Source organism: Onthophagus taurus, chromosome 2 (assembly GCF_036711975.1).
Source record: "Onthophagus taurus isolate NC chromosome 2, IU_Otau_3.0, whole genome shotgun sequence".
In the NCBI taxonomy this organism is placed as follows: Eukaryota; Metazoa; Arthropoda; class Insecta; order Coleoptera; family Scarabaeidae; genus Onthophagus; species Onthophagus taurus.
This window is the reverse complement of record NC_091967.1, coordinates 25,490,662-25,510,517: the sequence shown is the minus strand read 5'-3', so window position 1 is coordinate 25,510,517 and position 19,856 is coordinate 25,490,662. Positions and strand designations below refer to the sequence as shown.

Genomic DNA, 19,856 nt, shown 5'->3' with positions numbered 1-19,856 from the left:
TAGATAAGATTTTATATGTATAGTATTTTGATTATAACAAGAGAACCAGTCAACCGATTTCGATAAACAATGTCTCATTCGAAAGCTTAATCTTTGATCAATACGAAAGTGGAAATGCCCGATTCGAAATCTCTTTCGAATTCCGCTAAAACGCCAAAATAATGCGAAGGTACACGAAAATAACACAAAAATGACCTTTTTTTATGTAGTGATAACTCGTAAACGATGTACCCGGTGATCAAGATCTATACGTCATTCGATTCGTCATAGTTTCTTCTATCGAAATCACAACAATTTCAATTCCCTCCCGTTAACCTTGTACAGCCCTCGGAATGACACCGTGTTCCGTGTGGCTCGTTGGTTATGCACGTGTGAACGCCCGAATCTTATCCGCACTCGAATCTAATCCGCACTCCGATTTTAAATATGCATAGTGGTAAAAAAATTTTGTTTGCGAATGTAATCCGCATCATTCTTTGAGCGATTCGACAACACCAAAACGATGCGATGCTTGTTGTTAACCATAAATATATATTTTTTGTGTTGACTGACGCTGATGTACCTAAAGAAACCTTGCTTACGAGTTTTTATTAGACTAGACTTTAAATTTACCAAGCCAGAAAAAATTGGAAAATAAATTGTAATGCCTAGCACGAATGCCGTTCATATACTGCCCTCGTAGTAGCTCGAACGTGGTGTGTGCTTAATTATACATATAATAGCGTAATTATAAAAAAAGTAGCAAAAATCTAAAAGGTTCTTCTATACAGCAAAGTTTAAAGAGATGTTTTAAGTTAGCGTTAAGGAAATCGAAAAGCTGGTACAATTTTTGCTGTTAATGATAGTAACGTTGCGGCTGTTGCGGAAAGACAAGGTAGCTATTGCAGACTGTTAGGCATCGTGCAAAAAATTTACCGGGCTAAAGGAGAGACGATTTCATGAAATCGTCTCAAATGATGGATAATGAAAAAGCTGATGATGGAATGATTAAGACAAGTATGGAGTCTTAGACCAGGAGGATTATTAAATAAGGATATTATTTAATCATAGACTGATTGCCCTTGGTTTAGACTTCTTGTCATAATAATAATACCAATAATAACATCCATACTACAACCTGTGTATGTATATGTATATTAACAAACTCGAGAATTAACAAAACCCGGAGCAATTAAAGGAGCTTCTGAACTTGCTCAGTGAGTGTAGGCGACATGGAAAACGTTCCCTGAAAACAATATTTACGAAGTTTTGTATAATCCGAATTGATCTGTATTGATCCGAAGATGACGTAATATGGGAAGAAAATGATACATAAAAATGTAAATATCGTTCTAAAACCCTTAATAAAGTGTTATTGTTATAATGTGATTTTATTTTACTATTTTCCAAATTGCAACTATACGACTGCGAATCTAATCCGCACCCGATTGTAATCCGCATTTGATAGAGCACATAAAATTTGTAAAAAAGGTGCGGATTACATTCGAGAAAATACGGTAAATCGACTATAATTAGAGAGCGGTTTGACGGATTTTAATGTTTTATATCTCAATTAAAAGTGTGTGTCTGGCCGAATGCGGTTGTCGAAATGCCCGATTCTAAATATTTAAGGATTTTGATTAAAACATCAAAAACGAATTAATCAAACACATCAATTATCTTCTTAACTAATTGACCAATTTTAGTCATCAACATCTCGATCAAAAGTATGATCTTCAATGAATGCGAAGGTGGAAATGCCCGATTTCAAAATTTACTAATTACCTGCGTACGGCTATTGAAATGACCCTGCAAATCTGACGACTAGAAGTCTAGCCCCCAATATGAAAAAATTAATTTAATCTAAATCAACTATAATTAGGAAACGGTTTGGAAACCGTTCAAACCCGTGAACGGTTTATATCTCAATCGATAGCTTTCGCCTGGCTGAATGCGGTTGTCGAAATGCTCGATTCGAAATATTTAAGGATTTTGATTGAAACACAAAAAATTAATTAACCAAATAAGTCATTGACCAATTTTAGTCATCAACATCTCGATCGAAAGTATGATCTACAATGAATGCGAAGGCGGAAATGCCCGATTTCAAAATTTACTAATTACCTACGTACGGTTATTTAAATGACTCCACGTATCTACCGACTGGAAGTCTAGGCTATAACTAAAGAACCGGTTTGACCGATTTTAATGTTATATATCGCAAATGAAAAGCTTGCGTCTGGCTGAATGTAGAAGTTATAAACATTAAATTAACAAGGTGTATACACGCATAAGATTGTATTACATGAAACTGTAAGTGCATTTTTCGCGAAACATCCTTTTTACATCTGGTTAACACAATTCCCAAAAAACTACTCATTCGATTGACTTGAAATTTGAACTGCAGTTTCAAATAGCATCTTTTTATCGTATGGTCTACAGAGAAGCTGATACGATATATACATGATTTCTTTTTGAGATAAACTTATCGATTTGAAGAACAAAATCGATTATCTTAATTTGACTAGGCGCCATTTTGCCAATAACATTTTTTTTGCTTAGTTCTAGTTCAAACGATAATCACAAGTACATATATAGAAAAGAACATAATTTAATTTTTGAGTTTCAGATCATTTCAAGGATAGATATTGTGTCAATCAGCAACTTAGACAATCCATGTACCAACTTGGTTGAGGGACAATGTAAAGGTTATTTTCTATAAACAATTTTTTTTAAATAAGTAAATATATCATGAAAACATATGCAAAAGATTAAATTGAAATACCACATAATTTGGTAGCAAAAAATTCCCAAAGAAATCATTTTATTTGATACAAAAAAAAAGAGACTCCCCCATTAAAAAGTTTGAATTATACTAGTATTATGTGGAGTGGTTTACACCCAATTTCAAATTATTTCATGTTTTGACAATGTTGATTAAAGCTTTATAATTTTTCAAGCACAAAATGCAAAATTTATTGAATGGTACCGTTTTTCAAGCACAAATCCAGTAGCGTTCAAACGGTTTTTATCTGGAAAAATTACAAAGTTCAAATCGCAAATTTTTCCGATATGTTTTGATCAATTAATAAAATTGAAAACGACTCACCGAATGGATGTTGCTTTCCTTAGATTTTACTTCGAAGCTCAGCTGGAAAGAAACGATAAACAAATTTATTCTGACAAAAAAAAAATGAATTAATACGATACCTTTTAACATCCATAAAATAGCAATCCCATGATGTCCTATATCACATCACTGATATCACCTAACACTTAGCATAAATATAGTACGCATTTATCACTTAATTTAAGTAATAAGTTTTATTTTTCTAAACTACTTTATCACCCTTAAATGCCCGCATATCAACTAAAATGCGTTATTAGCGAATCAACTTCCAAATATCCCCTCCTTAATTTATTGTGGGAAGAAAGAATACTGGAGGTGAATAAACAAAAAATGTAAAGACGACGGGCCGAAGCGGTTTTAAATCGTTTTTTAGTTTTAAAACTCAACCTTTCAATAAAAAAATTACTCGTTTTCTCGAAACATTTCAAATAAAACGTACGTCATTTTACTAAAATAAAACGCACTAACCGAATTTCAATGTCCTGCAAAAGAAAGTCTATCGCCCAATACAGGATGTTTTAAAACAACGTTTAAATATTTATAGGGGTAGTACTACAGTCGAAAACAAGTCGAAAAGTGTTAATCAACATGGGTCGGAAAATCAACCGTTTTCGAGATACAGGATGTTCAAATTTTTTGGGACTCTAGGTTTTTTCTTTTAAACTATAACTACTACAGATTCGATATTTGGCTAATCGATAAAGTATGAAACTGTCTCTTTTTGAGAGTAGTATGATGTTTCCATTGGTTAGACCGGAAGTGAAAATAAATACCACTATTTTTCAAAAAATTCCAAAATTTTATTTAACTATTGGTTAGATAGCTTAATTCTGAACAACATCAATTCGAAAAAAAAATTTGTACTCCTTAAGGTTTCCGAGAAAAAAACATTTTTTAAAATAAATTATTAGAAAAATTGAATTGACACAACGTAATACTAATACTAATCAAAACGAAGCTTTTTACTGAAGATGTTCAAAATGTCGACCTGCAACATCAATACAGTTTCTCATTCTACGTTCAAAGGAAGCCCGAACTCTTTCAAATAACCCGTAGTTTTCACGAATGGTCTGGCAACCTTGTTCTATTCGTTGCCGCAAGTCTTTAACATCGTTTACAGGTGTCGCATACACTAAGCTTTTTAAGTAGCCCTATAAACAAAAGTCTAGCGGGTTCAAATTCGGCGAACGTGCAGGCCATGCAATGGGGCCTCCTCGTCCTATCCATCTCCCAGGAAACCTTTCATTCAAATGTTGTCTAAAGTGCGGGGGAGCTCCATCCTGCATAAACCAGAGATTTAATCTTTGATTTAACGGCAAGGTTTCCAAAAGTTGAGGTAGAGTGTTTTCCAAGTAATCCAAATATGTTAGACCATTTAATGGTTGTGGTAAAACTATCGGTCCCAACAACCTATCCCCTACGACGCCTAACCAGATATTTAAACTAAAACGCTGTTAATGTCTGGTTTCAACAACGGCTCGAGGATTCTCGTCAGACCACACATGATTATTGTGGAAATTAAATATTTCATTTCTGGTAAAACCAGCTTCATCGGTGAAAAGTATGTTAGTTGAGAATCCACGACGTTCAGCAGCTTCTCGTAAAAACCACTGACAGAATGTCAACCGTGCGGAGAGTTCTCCAAACAACATATCCACTTGAGCCGAAATTCTTCTCACACTTGATTCGGGATTTTCAGCAACTGTATTTAAAATTTGTTCTTCTATTTCCGGTGTACATACGGTTCTCTGCCGTCTGGTATTATAAAACCTTTTTTCAAACGATCCAGTTTCTTTAAGACGGTGAAAAAGTGACTGAAACGTAACATGTGAAGGTAGCCGGCGATTGGGAAATGTTTCAGCATAGAAACGACGTATTACTATTTCCATTGGCACGGTCGTACATAAACATCATATCGCTCATTTCAGCATTTGAATACAAGACCATTGCAAACGCTTTCGCTTCAGGTTTCGCAAAATCAAATTATTGGAGTTTGGTTATTTCGTAATTTGAGCGAAACGTCAAATGGAATAACTTATACTAACTGGAAGCAATGGAAACATCATACTACTCTCAAAAAGAGACAGTTTCATATTGCATCGATTTGTAACTTAAAAAAACCGAAAGAATTAGTACTACATTGTGTCAATCCAATTTTTCTAATAATTTATTTTAAAAAATGTTTTTTTTCTCGGAAACCTTAAGGAGTACACATTTTTTTTTCGAATTAATGCTGTTTAGAATTAAGCTATCTAACTAAACGTTAAATAAAATTTTGGAATTTTCTAAAAAATAGTGGTATTTATTTTCACTTCCGGTCCAACCGGAAGCAATGAAAACATCATACTATTCTCAAAAAGAGACAGTTTCATACTGTACCGATTTGCCAAGTATCAAATCTGTAATAATTATAGTTTAAAAGAAAAAACGTAGTCCCAAAAAAATTGAACGAGATACAGGATATCTCGAAAACGGTTGATTTTCGGACCCATGTTGATTAACACTTTTCGACGTGTTTTCGACTGTAGTACTACCCCTATAAATATTTAAACGTTGTTTTAAAACAGCCTGTATAAAAAGATTAATTTAAATTAAATCGACTATAATTAGAGAACGGTTTGACTGATTTTAATGTTTTATATCTCAATCGAAAGTTTGGGGGCTAGACTTCCAGTCGGCAGATTCACGGGATTATTTCAATAGCCGTACGCAGGTAATTTGTAAATTTTGAAATCGGGCATTTCCACCTTCGCATTCATTGTAGATCATACTTTCGATCGAGATGTTGATGACTAAAATTGGTCAATTAGTTAAGGAAATAATTGATGTGTTTGATTAATTCGCTTTTTGTGTTTTAATCAAAATCCTTAAATATTTCGAATCGGGTATTTCGACAACCGCATTCGTCCAGGCAAAGTTATCGATTGAGATATAAACCGTTCAAATCCGTCAAACCGTTTCCTAATTATAGTCGATTTTGCTTAAATTAATTTTTTCATATTGGGGGCTAGACTTCTAGTCGTCAGATTCGCAGGGTCATTGTAATAGCCGTACGCAGGTAATTAGTAAATTTTGAAATCGGGCATTTCCACCTTCGCATTCATTGAAGCTCATACTTTTGATCGAGATGTTGATGACTAAAATTGGTTAATTTGTTAAGGAGATAATTGATGTGTTTGATTAATTCGTTTTTTGTGTTTTAATCAAAATCCTTAAATATTTCGAATCGGGTATTTCGACAACCGCATTCAGCCAGGCACATACTTTTAATTGAGATATAGAACATTAAAATCCGTCAACCCGTTCTCTAATTATAGTCGATTTAGTTTAAATTAATTTTTTTATATTGGGGGCTAGACTTTCGGGCGTTCCCACGTGCATAAACAACGACCCGAACACGGTGTCATTCCGAGGGCTGTACAAGGTTAAAGAGAGCGAATTGAAATCGGGCATTTTGTCATTTCGATAGAAGACACTATGACGAATCGAATGACGTATAGATCTTGATCACCGGGTACATCGTTTACGAGTTATCAGCACTTAAAAAAGATCATTTCTGTGTTATTTTCGTCTACCTTCGCATTATGTCGGCGTTTTAGCGAAATTCGAAAGAGATTTCAAATCGGGCATTTCCACTTTCGTATTGGTCAAAGATTAAGCTTTCGAATGAGACATTGTTTAACGAAATCGGTTGACTGGTTCTCTTGTTATAATCAAAATACTATACATGTAAAATCTTATCTAATTGGGGGCTAGACAAATTGGGGGCTAACTTCGCATAGGTCAATTATCTCCTTAACTAATTGACCAATTTTAATCATCAACATTTCGATCAAAAGTATGATCTTCAATGAATGCGAAGATGGAAATGCTCGATTTCAAAATTTACTAAATACCTGTGTACGGCTATTGAAATGACCGACTGGAAGTTTAGCCCCCAAACTTTCGATTGAGATATAAAACATTAAAATCCGTCAAACTGTTGTCTAATTATAGTCGATTTTGTTTAAATTATCTTTTTTATATTGGGGGATAGACTTTCTTTTGCAGGAAGTGTTAAACATTGAAGTTCGATTAGTGCGTTTTATTTTAGAAAATGACGTAAGTTTTATTTCAAATGTTTCGAGAAAACGAGTAATTTTTTATTGAAAGGTTGAGTTTTAAAACCAAAAAACGATTTAAAACCGCTTCGGCCCGTCGTCTTTACATTTTTTGTTTATTCACCCACCTCCACTATTCCTTCTTCCCACAATAAATTAAGGAGGGGATGTTTGGAAGTTGATTCGCTAATAACGCATTTTAGTTGATGTGCGGGCATTTAAGGGTGATAAAGTAGTTTAGAAAAATAAAACTTTTTACTTAAATTAAGTGATAAATGCGTGCTATATTTATGCTAAGTGTTAGGTGATATTAGTGATGTGATATAGAACATCATGGGATTGCTATTTTATGGATGTTGAAGGATGTGAAGGTATCGTATTAATTCTTTTTTTTTGTCACAATAAATTAATTTATCTTTTCTTTCCAGCTGAGCTTCGAAGTAAAATCCAAGGGAAACAACATCTATTCGGTGAGTCGTTTTCAATTTTATTAATTGACCAAAACATATCGGGAAAATTAGCGATTTGAACGGTGTAATTTTTTCAGATAAAAACCGCTTGAACGTTATTCACTGGATTTGTGCTCGAAAAACGGTACTATCAATAAATTTTTGCATTTTGTGCTTGAAAAATTATAAAGCTTTAATAATCAACATTAAATAATTTGAAATTGAGTGTAAACCACTCCAAATAATACTAGTATAATCTAATTCAAACTTTTTAATGGGGGAGTCTCTTTTTTTGTATCAAATAAAATGATTTCATTTGGGAATTTTTTGCTACAAAATCATGTGGTATTTAAATTTTATCTTTTGCATATGTTTTCATGATATATTTACTTATTTAAAAAGAATTGTTTATAGAAAATAATTTTACATTGTCCCTCAACCAAGTTGGTGCGTGGATTGTCTAAGTTAACCAGATGTAAAAAGGGTGTTTCGAGAAAAATGCACTTACAGTTTCATGTAATAGAATGTTATGCGTGTATACGCCTTGTTAATTTAATGTTTATATCTTCTACATTCAGCCAGATGCAAGCTTTTCAATTGAGATATATAACATTAAAATCGGTCAAACCATTCTTTAGTTAAAGCGAATTTAATCAAAATTAATTTTTTCGAATTTGGGGCTAGACTTCCAGTCGGTAGGTACTTGGAGTCATTTAAATAACCGTACGTAGGTAATAAGTAAATTTTTAAATCGGACATTTCCACCTTCGCATTAATTGTAGATCATACTTTCGATCGAGATATTGATGACTAAAATTGGTCAATTAACAAAGGAGATAATTGACTTATTTGATTAATTAATTTTTTGTGTTTTATTCAAAATCCTTAAATATTTCGAATCGGGCATTTCGACATAGTTATTCAGCTAGACGCAAGCTTTCGTTTGAGATATAAAACATTAAAATCCGTTAAACCGTTGTTTAGTTATAGGGAATGTAATCAAAATTAATTTTTTCTTATTGAGGGCTAGACTTCTGTCGGCAGATTCGCGGGGTCATTTCAATAGCCGTACGCAAATAATTAGTAAATTTTGAAATCGGGCATTTCCACCTTCGCATTCATTGTAGATCATACTTTCGATTGAGATGTTGATGACTAGTATTGGTCAATTAGTTAAGGAGATAATTGTGTTTGATTAATTCGTTGTTTGTGTTTTAATCAAAATCCTTAAATATTTCGAATCGGGCATTTAGCCAGGCATAAACTTTCGATTGAGATATAAAACATTAAAATCCGCCAAACTGTTCTCTAATTATAGTCGATTTAGTTTAAATTATTTTTTTATATTGGGGGCTAAACTTTCAGGCGTTCACACGTGCATAAACAACGAGCCACACGGAACACGGTGTCATTCCGAGGGATGTACAAGGTTAACGGGAGAGAATTGAAATCGGGCATTTTGTGATTTCGATAGAAGAAACTATGACGAATCGAATGATGTATAGATCTTGATCACCGGGTACATCGTTTACGAGTTATCACTACATAAAAAAAGATCATTTTTGTGTTATTTTCGTGTACCTTTGCATTATTTTGGCGTTTTAGCTGAATTCGAAAGAGATTTCGATTTGGGCATTCCCACTTTCGTATTGGCCAAGGATTAAGCTTTCGAATGAGACATTGTTTATCGAAATCGGTTGACTGATTCTCTTGTTATAATCAAAATACTATAAATGTAAAATCCTATCTAATTGGGGGCTAAAAAAATTGGGGGCTAACTTCGCATAGGTAAAAAAATGGGGCATTGCTATTCTTTTTAAATATCGATGAAGTCATAACTCGTTTAGAAATGGCGTAAAAAAATTTTAAATTTACATCAAAAAATTAAAATCTTTAGACCCGTTTCAGGGTTTTTCTCATAAACTGTTTATAATGATTTTATCGCCTATTATTATCGTTTTTAATTAAATCATTAATAATGTTATCTTCTTGTGCGTTTACATTGCCGATAGTAAATTTAACTGCTAAGCCTAAAATGTTTGCTAATCTTCTCTTCTTTCTAGAGGTTGATATTAATCCATTTATTTGTGTGGCAATGAAAGCTTATATCTTTTTAACGATTAAACATCTTAATATTATGATTATTTGTTTAATTCATGTTATTTTTTTAAATAAACAGTAGGCATAATTATTTAAATCGTAATAAATGTCTATGGTTGTATCTAAGTTATTTGGGTAACTAATAAAAAAAAATCTCTTAAAATTGTTTTCCTTCCTCACGTATTTTGTTCTGGTTTTATTTCGATCTTTTTAGCTAATGTTGACTCTACATATATTCATCGTATATGTATAACTATAGATGTGAATTTTTCCAAAAAAAAACACTGTTTAAAAACGATGAAAGATATTTTATTCAATTATTAAATCGGTGCTACGTTTCGTTTCAACCAATAAGTTGGTCTTCTTTAGGCACGTCTAAAAGGTTTTATAAATCAAATACATATAATTAAAACAAAATTACATATTAAATATTTACCGTCTTAGGATGTAGAAAATGGAGGATATGATCTATATAAACTTAACATCGTAAAAGCAATGAAGACAATTCGTTATTTAGACGTACATAATATTTGTTGAAGTTTAAAATTTACATGTGGGTCGAATTCTAAAAATATACATATAAAAAACGATTTCGGAAAAAACGTTGACGGTTTGTACATTAAAGCATTAAAACACAAAGACGGCTCACCTTTATATTTATATACATGTATATACAGGGTGTTCATTTCAAAACTTTCCACCTCAATTTCTGTAAATCCGGAAATATAAAAAGAAAATCGCTGAAATAGGTAAAGAATAAAACCAAGGGGGACAACTTTTTATGCAAAAATTGACTCACTCACTTCAACCCCCCGCCGCCAGAAACCAACCCCTTAAAAATCTTAAATGGAAAGGGGTGTCAAGTGATACCTCATTTTAAAGGTCTTTTAAGGTACTACATGTTAGTATCTTTTTTTAAATTGATTCGTTTTCGAAATTTTTGCGAAAATCTTTGTTTTGTTTTTAATATTAAAAACTTTAATCACCTTCTTAAAAGCAAGAATAAGTAATCTTTTATTATTAATTTATAAAATTAAATTACCATGTTCGTTTTTACAACGACCATTAAACCTTTATTATTTCGGAGCAATCGGAAATCTTTGATATTTAGGTTATTTTGACAATGATATTATACCTCCGTTGGCTAGCTTGCCTGCACTGAGGAAAATTATTCTTGACCCTCAAGAAAAATTTATTCTTGAATGTATTTCTTAGAAACAAGTATAAGATACTCTTAAAACAAAAATATTTTTTTGTTTTAAGAATAGAAATATTATCGAATGAAGTATCTCATATTCTTAGCATCGAAGAATATCAATTCTTTGTATCAAAAAATTCATTCCTGCGTCAATAATTTATAATACTCAAATGAAGAATTATACAAGATTGTTGTTACATGAGTAAGTTTTTCTAAAAAGAAAGATACGTTATTCTTGACATAAGAAATTTATTCTCGATACGAATATAATGGGATATAATATAATGGGATTGTTGACGAAACACTACGATACTCTTTTTCAAGATGATTGATTTACTTTCACTAGAAATTCGTTATCTTGAGAATCAAGAATATTTGTATACTTGCTTTGAGTATATGTGGTTTCTCTTCACTTAACAAAATGATCTGCTTGTGTATATACAAGAATATGATAAGCTTGTGCTAAGAGTAATAATCTTCGTTCAAGAATATATTTCCCTCAGTGTGGCGTCTGTCAAAGATATTTAGAAAAAACGATTTCTGTTTCATTTTTCTTTTCTTTTAGGTTTATTTGGTTATTACTTAAACAACTTTTAACTGCTGGAAACGTTCTATTTTATTTTCAGTTATTTAATTATGTACAAAAACTTTTTGCAGAGAAAATCAACTTAATAATTGTTCATAGTGTTGTCCGTTAGTAGCTAAACAATGGTACAACCGTTGTTCAAAACTACGGCGCACATTTTCAAAAACTTCCCTTTGAATTCCACGGCAAGCTGCAGTAGTTCTCTGACGAAGTTCTTCTAAATTTTGAGGTTGAGAGGTAAATACAACACACTTTAAATGACCCCATAAAAAAAAAGTCTAATGGCGTCAAATCTGGTGATCTGGCTGGCCATTCTATAGGACCTCTTCGTCCTATTTTCTAACATATCCAAGTACACTTCGCCGTTTAAATTTCTATCGATAAACACTGGACCAATCACATAGTCTCCCAAAATGCCGACCCATACATTAACTTTTTCAGGATATTGTGTATGCCCTTCTACAGTCAGATGAGGGTTTTCATTACTCCAATATCTGCAGTTATGTTTATTTACAAATCCATTTAAAGTAAAAGTGCATTCATCACTAAAGCAGACATTTTTCACAAAAACGTTGTTATTATTAATAATAGTGGTCACTTCTTCACAAAACTGTATTCTCCTGTCAAAATCGTCTTCAGTTAGCTCTTGATGTATTTTCAATTTATAAGGATGGAATTTGTGAAGTTTTACAACTTTATGAACAGAACCCAAGGATATGCCAGTTGCACGAGATACCTGACGCAATGAAGTATTGGGGTTGATACCGAAATAACCCAACACTTCCAGTTGAGCGGTTTCATTCAAAACTCTCGACTCATTATGTTTTATGCTGGCAACGGACCCGGTCTGAGTGAATTTCTTCATGATCTGGATACCTTTCATTAAAAACTGCGGCAGTTCGTCGAGCACATTCATTTTGGGATCCATACATTAATACAATTTCAATCCTTTCCTGCAAACTGTAAACCATTATTGCTGTTTTTGCACTTTTATTTTATTCTTTTCTCGCACTGTGAGCCTGCCTATAACTCGTTTATAGAAAGAGAAAAATTTCGTCTCTTTTTTTCCTTTTTTTGGCCATTCGAGTCAAGAGTAATTTTCATACAGGTTTAATGTAAAATACTTTCAATAAAATTTAATTTAATTCATAATTATACGTGTTTAGTTTTCTTAAATATTTCCGATTGCTCCGAAATAATAAAGGTTTAATGGTCGTTGTAAAAACGAACATGGTAATTTAATTTTATAAATTAATAATAAAAGATTACTTATTCTTGCTTTTAAGAAGGTGATTAAAGTTTTTAATATTAATTAAAGCGGGAAATACAAAACAAAGATTTTCGCAAAAATTTCGAAAACGAATCGATCAATTTAAAAAAAAATAAATACTAACATGTAATACCTTAAAAGACCTTTAAAATGAGGTATCACTTGACACCCCTTTCCATTTAAGATTTTTAAGGGGTTGGTTTCTGGCGGCGGGGGGTTGAAGTGAGTGAGTCAATTTTTGCATAAAAACTTGTCCCCCTTGGTTTTATTCTTTACCTATTTCAGCGATTTTCTTTTTAAACTTCCGGATTTACAGAAATTGAGGTGGAAAGTTTTGAAATGAACACCCTGTATGTCTACTATTATTAATACAGTAAAACCTCGACTTACGCAACCCCGTCTTACGCGTCCCCGTACTTACGCGGTTTTTTTAACGATAGCGCTTTTAGGTTTTCGACATTGGAATTTATTTAAAAAAAGAGATCTAGACATGTTAGCTGCTTTTTTTCTAACTCTTACAGTTTCCGAGATAGCCCATTCGGACATCGAATTTGAACCACCCTGTACATACATTTTTTTAAAAAAATTAATGTTTATTAATCCTTGATTTTATAATATGTATTCATCGAATTTCGACTTACACGATTTTCGATTTACGCGACTACTGTAAGTCCCACCTATCGCGTAACTACGGGGTATTACTGTACTCAAAAATCAAAATACAGTACTTTGTAAGATGATGATCGGAATACAATTTGCAGAACAGGTTTTGAAAATTTGGACTTTACTGCAATGTGTTCGATGTGTAACTAAATTTAATAACGACAATAAAGTTGTGTTAACGCGCAGATGCAAGGATTTCCAAAATCTGGTTCTACAAAAATTTCAGCAAATATCGTTGTTTATTAAATTCGATGTTTTCGTTAATTAAAAGTTCTTTATTATTGAGATAGTTTTTGTGAATGTAGAACTCTTCTAATACATATGTCGAGTGTTTTAGATTTATTAATTCTTTTAATTATTTGGTCGATATTGGTATTATGATTATTATCCGAAACGTGTCTGCATACAGCCGATGATTGTTTAGTTACGTGTTCTCTAAACCTTGTCTTAAGATTACGCCTTGTCTGTCCGATGTAAAACTTGTCACAGTCAGCGCATTTAAGTTTATAAACACCACTCATATCCAGTGGTGAAAATATATGTTTGTTGTTAATTATACATTTACTAATCAAAGAGTTGTTCGAGAAGGAGGCTGTCAAATTGAACTTATTTATAATGCGTGGTATCTGAGGTATGTATGGCAAAGATATACAGGGTGAGTCAGAAAGAATGGGAAATTCGAATACCGGAGACACTAGACACCAAAATATGACGATTTAACCTAACATGTCTTCTAGAAATGTCGGTGGTTTTTAATACACAGGGTGTTGAAAGTTAAATTTTTATTTCGCAATTTCTTGATAATTTTGAAGGTTTTTGTACTATTAACATAAAATGTGGTAGTTAGATGTTTTCGAGCATGAGAAATACGAATTTGATATTTGTTTTGTGATTACTCGTAGAGGGCGCTAGATGCACACTGTACGTTTGAGATATCAAGTCATGACTATTTTATCCGTTGAGGTATGGTGAATTAGAACCAGAAATCTGAAGGAGTTTTCAATTCTGCACAAAAAAGGTACTCTTGCTTACATTGTCTAAGTCTACTGGTTTCCAAGTTGTCTGCTGTTAATTGTTTCAAAGTAATTTTACGGTTAACATTTAAAATCAATAACACAGTAACTATAGTAATTAGTAACAATAATAATCGATAACAATAACAATTAATTAATAACAATAGAATATTGTGACCACTTTCAAAATTCTAGTGGATTTAAATCTGGATTTTTCACTATTAGAAAACTCATTATGTCGTGGCATTTTCAAATTGGTAATAACTTTATTGTTGGTAAAAATGATTATTGCACGCGGAAATTAGATCAATGTTAACAATTAACAAGCAATAGTCGAAACATGAGCGCAAAAATAAGCCAACTTTGCTTATATTCAAAAATAAATATTTTAGAAGAACAAATACATTTAAACATTTAAAAGTAAATAATTCGAAAACCGATAGACTTAGACAATTTCAATAAGAGTACCTTTTTTATGTAAAATTGAATGCTCTTTGTGATTTGCAGCTCTTATTGGTCGTAGCTGTCGAGCCAAAAAATTTATGATTTGATTTATCAAACGAGCAGCGTGTATCTAGCGCCCTCTACGAGCAATAACAAAACAAGTTTCAAATTCGTATTTCTCATGCTCGAAAACATAAAACTACCAAATTTTATGTTAATAGTACAAAAACCTTCAAAATTATCAAGAAATTTCAAAGTAAGAATTTAACTTTCAACACCCTATGCCTCGAAAACCACCGACATTTGTATAAGAAATGTTACGTTAAATCATCATATTTTGGTGTCTAGTATTTCCGATATTCGGATTTCCCATTCTTTCTGACTCACCCTGTATATTTATTGACTTTATTAAAGTGAGGATAAATTAATTTAATAATATTGGAGTAATGCACTTTATTAAAAACATTTTGTATATCCGCTATGTTGTATTTGTTATTTAAACCTATTTTTATTATTCTATTAAGCTCCATGATGTAATCGTTATGGTTTAATGGGATTCTGTTAATATCTTTCATCGTTTTTAAACAGTGTTTTTTTTTTGGAAAAATTCACATCTATAGTTATTTCGATCTGGTTGTTTGTTTGTTGATTTGTTAATAACTAAGACAATTTTTTTTTAATTGGCAACTACCAATTGCTGCTTCCTTTGTATCTTTTATAGATTTTCAAATTTATCGTCGTATTTATAGTCTTTCTGTACAACTTATTTTATAGAAGAAAATAGGCTATAAAATGTATAATTTATTTAATAGAAAACGTGATGCCAACAAAGTGTAATATAAACGATTAGTAAATTGATATAACTGTGTCCAAAATTGGGTTTTAATGGAATCACCTAATATGGATTAGTATGCGTGCGTGTTCGGCAAACATCCCGAAATATAAACCGTTCTCACTAAAATTGGTTTTGTCCTCTCCTGATGGAGTATTCCAGGCTACACGAAAACGTCCGACACCCTCCACCTTCCCTACACGAATGAAGCTCGTAAATCCCTGCAGGACGCTTGCGCACCCTCAACTTCGATCGTTAACGTCAATAGGGCTTTTTCTCTATCCATGTTATCGGCTAAAGCGATGCCGTATCGACTGAACCACCAGAGACTTCAAAGACAAAGAAGGAAAAGTAATTCCTTAAAAAAGTTATTAAAACTTAAATAAAGAATTATTTTAGACATAACTTATTTAATAAATGAGATGGATTTGTTTTATTATTTCATTTAAAGAAATAAAAAAGTTTTTTAATAAAAAAAATCTATTTAAATTTCCTTTCTTTGTTGATCGAGCGAAAGGATTTGAAGAGAATGAAGGCAAAGAAGGAAGTAGAAAAGAAGTTGTGTTCGTGGAGTCTTGGGGAACAAGAGGCACAGTCAAAACAGTTTCCTGTGTAAAAGGGAGGGTTTTGGGGTGAGCGCGGGATCTGGGAAGGGATGGCAAAGGTCTGGTGCGCAGTATCGGTACTGGACCCAGCGCTTTTGGCCGGTTAAAGGCCCGAAGAGTTTCTGGCTGTGTTGTGCGAGACGTTAAACGCGCGCGAGCGTCGCGATGCACACTGAACTTGGATCTGATAGACGACGTACTACGTTCTTGGCATCGCCGTGATAACATTAACCTGCGAGTGACCGCGATTACATTTATATTATTTTTAACGTGTTTTAAAGTGACGATGGCAATAGTTATCTTTTAAATTCTGTTTATAATATTTAGTTCAACAAATAACACAAAATTAAAGTAGAACGATACAAGTTAAGAGTGCTGACTGTTCGCGATCTAACACGTTTTTAGTGATAGTGCTTAAAAAAACTTTATCGGCGAAAATTGGTACCTAGAGACCTGACTGGTTTATTCCACTGTGAGTATCCAATTTAATTAATTACAGTGTTGCGTTTCAATTTTAATGGGTTGTTTATTCATAATCAAATTTTTAAATTAAAACTTTAATAATTATTAATTAGGGGTTGATTTTCTCATTCATCTATCCACTTTAAAATCCAAATTGTGACTGCAATAAACTATATATGTACATATTTAACTTATTTAATTCATCAAAATTTACCTTGCATATTTCGTTTGTTTTAAACAAATTCATCTAATTAAAGAATCAGTTTATTTCTGAAAGATCTAAAGCTTTGTCATTTAAGTTTATCTCCACAGGTTCTAACAAGGAGATAAATCAATTAATAACCCATTGTTATCGGAAACGTCTTCGCAGGAACACCAGTTTACCAGCTCCCGCTTCCCAAACAAACGGTTAATTGACAGATGTTACCCTTCTGAAAGATCACCTGTCAAGAGACGGTAAACTACGAACCTAAAGTATTGCAGAAAGAACATTAATTTAGACCCAACAAATCTTCGTATAGTTACATTCATTTTTATCATTCTAATTAATTTTTATTCGATCTAGGAGTTAGATTACAGCTTCTATTACAGACCTCTATTATAGATAAATGAAATACAATCCTTGCCTTGTAATTAGAGTTATATTCCGCATTTTTTTTATTTTACTATGGCATTGTAAACATTTATTAGAATAAATTCCCATAGTAATAATTCAAATAAATTAACTTTCAAGAAAATCTCCAATCGGAACTTTGCATAGTAACAAAGTTTACTACCTGCTATGCTGGGTATGGTAATCTGAAAGGATTGTGCAGGTGTACGAATCGTTAAGAGGTGTATAAGTCTCATACATATATCTTTATTATTAAGATAACCCTAAAATTTATGTTAATCTTGAAAGGCAGCTGAGAAGTCCAAGACACCACCGCTGGCCATAAAACAAGATTGCCTGACGGAATTTTTAATAATGCCTCGACAAACATTTTATATCACCTACTGCAGACAGCTCAAAGTTACATTGTACCGCTAACGAGGTAAATGAAAAATGTCTCAGACGAACATAGTACATTTTTCAAATAAACTTTGTCCCACTTATACGTTTTAACAGCTTTGTACAGTGCAGATGTCTTAACCATTTATTACCCAGAAACCGCATTGAAGCGGTGGTAACCCCCTGGTGTGGGGAGACCTTATATTTTTAATATTACCCGTCAATTTCGTTCATAAATAAGGGGACGGAAATAATATAATAACGACGTCTCAAGTGAAAAGGGGAAGTGACACTTTCGACAATGAGAAGTGGGGTCTTCTCACTTCACTGGCGGTCAATATTTTTTTACTACACTTGGTACGCTAAGAAACCTAGTAAAGATAACCCCTCAGCTAACATCTTCAGTACGAAACGTCTTTAAATCACCCTGATTAATATCGTGCTTAAATTTTTTATACATTTATAGGATCGAATTCAATATTTATACGTTCATTAATATTCCATAAATAGATTCCAGTTGTTTATAATAACAATTTCATTTATCATTTACAAACTCAAATAAATAAAAAATATATATTACGGAGAAATTCGAAATTTCTGGTTAATTTTAAAACGTTAAATTAATATTATAATAACATTGGTCGTTGAAATAATTTTAATATGTAATAAATCATGTTCACATTACTTTTAATATGATTTTATACAGTGCGCATTAATTCATGAATGCATCGTACATAATTTCAAAATACAAATTGTTACCGTTAAGGTAAATAATTACGATAGTTAATATATATAAATAATTAATTAATATTTATAAATTAAGTATTTGTCCAAAATAAAGTATAAACACAGATTATATTATATTTGGTTCTATTGGTTTATTAAAATCAATCTTAAAATATAATCTTGGAATGTGGAATATCCTTTGGTGTTAGTTTTATTTATTTATCTTTTATTATTATTGCGGTTTCCCAGAAAAGGAGTTTAAACAATTCTCAGTTGAGTACACATGTGATACTAAAAGCCAATCATACTTAAATACACTTGCTCATTGTGTAAGTGTATTTAATACATATAACTTTGGTATTACTAGAAAATATTGAAATATCAGACAAGACTGACTTTTTATTTTATTGCCAGTTTCGATAAAATTTTAATAAAAATGTTGTAAATCACAAATCACTGATAGCAAATGTGCATGGATTGTAAATTTCTCATTATGTGTTCTGTGTTATTAGGTTAGGTTTTAATATATTTGTTACAAATGTGGACAACATTTTTGTTTAAAATTTTACAATATTTTTGTCTCATTATGTTTACAAATAATTGTGCACCACAATGCAAATTTTGTACTATATAAGTTTCTGTAATCATAAGATTACTCAAATGCATGTTTCTTCGGAAGTATCATCTTCCTACTCTACGTAAATGTTGTTCATCAAGAAATCGTTGTGAATTCATTAATTGTTTGTACATCATTTCTGAAAGCACTTTTCATATAACTAAAGGCAATATCTGCCACTCTTAACGATCTACAATATTATGTCAACCTAGGCCGGAAATGGCATCAACTTGATCAAGCGGCGTCATAAATCCCCCGTTCTAAGTCTGACCAAGGCACATTAATCATAGTTGATAATATTGTTTTTTGCATCTGTAGCTGCATTATCGAGTACTTTGTACAAATTTTCCTACATCAGCAGGTATATTGGTGTTGTTATAATGATATTGTATTCAGGTTCTTTACTAATTTTATCAACACTATGTTCATTTGGCAATAAAATTACTGCCCTGTTCTTTGTATCGTTAGAAGGAGTCATATGGTTCTGGGGACATACATAATTTTTTTCCAAAATTTGTCAACTAACTGAATATTCTTGAAAAAGTTAAGAAGTTTAGTACTACACCTTGCTCTTGATCTATTTACACATTATTATTTTGATTTACCAGGAAACGAGTGCTAACAATTCTTAGTTGAGAATTCATACCTAAAGATAATCTTCCTCAAATACACTTTGTTTCACAATTATCAAT

The 19,856-nt window shown here is 32.2% G+C and overlaps 2 protein-coding genes across 2 annotated transcripts in view; both read left to right on the top strand.

The window, feature by feature from the left end:
* The window catches only part of LOC139429080 (uncharacterized), a 516,749-nt gene that overhangs the window by 156,683 nt on the left and 340,210 nt on the right, over positions 1 to 19,856 (top strand). The window lies entirely within an intron of this gene.
* LOC111417883 (argus) overlaps positions 16,467 to 19,856 on the top strand; it is a 397,290-nt gene continuing 393,900 nt past the window's right edge. Inside the window, exon 1 of the mRNA XM_071194566.1 lies at positions 16,467 to 16,841. The gene's annotated coding sequence lies outside the window, so the exon portion shown is untranslated. The remainder of the gene's footprint in view (positions 16,842 to 19,856) is intronic.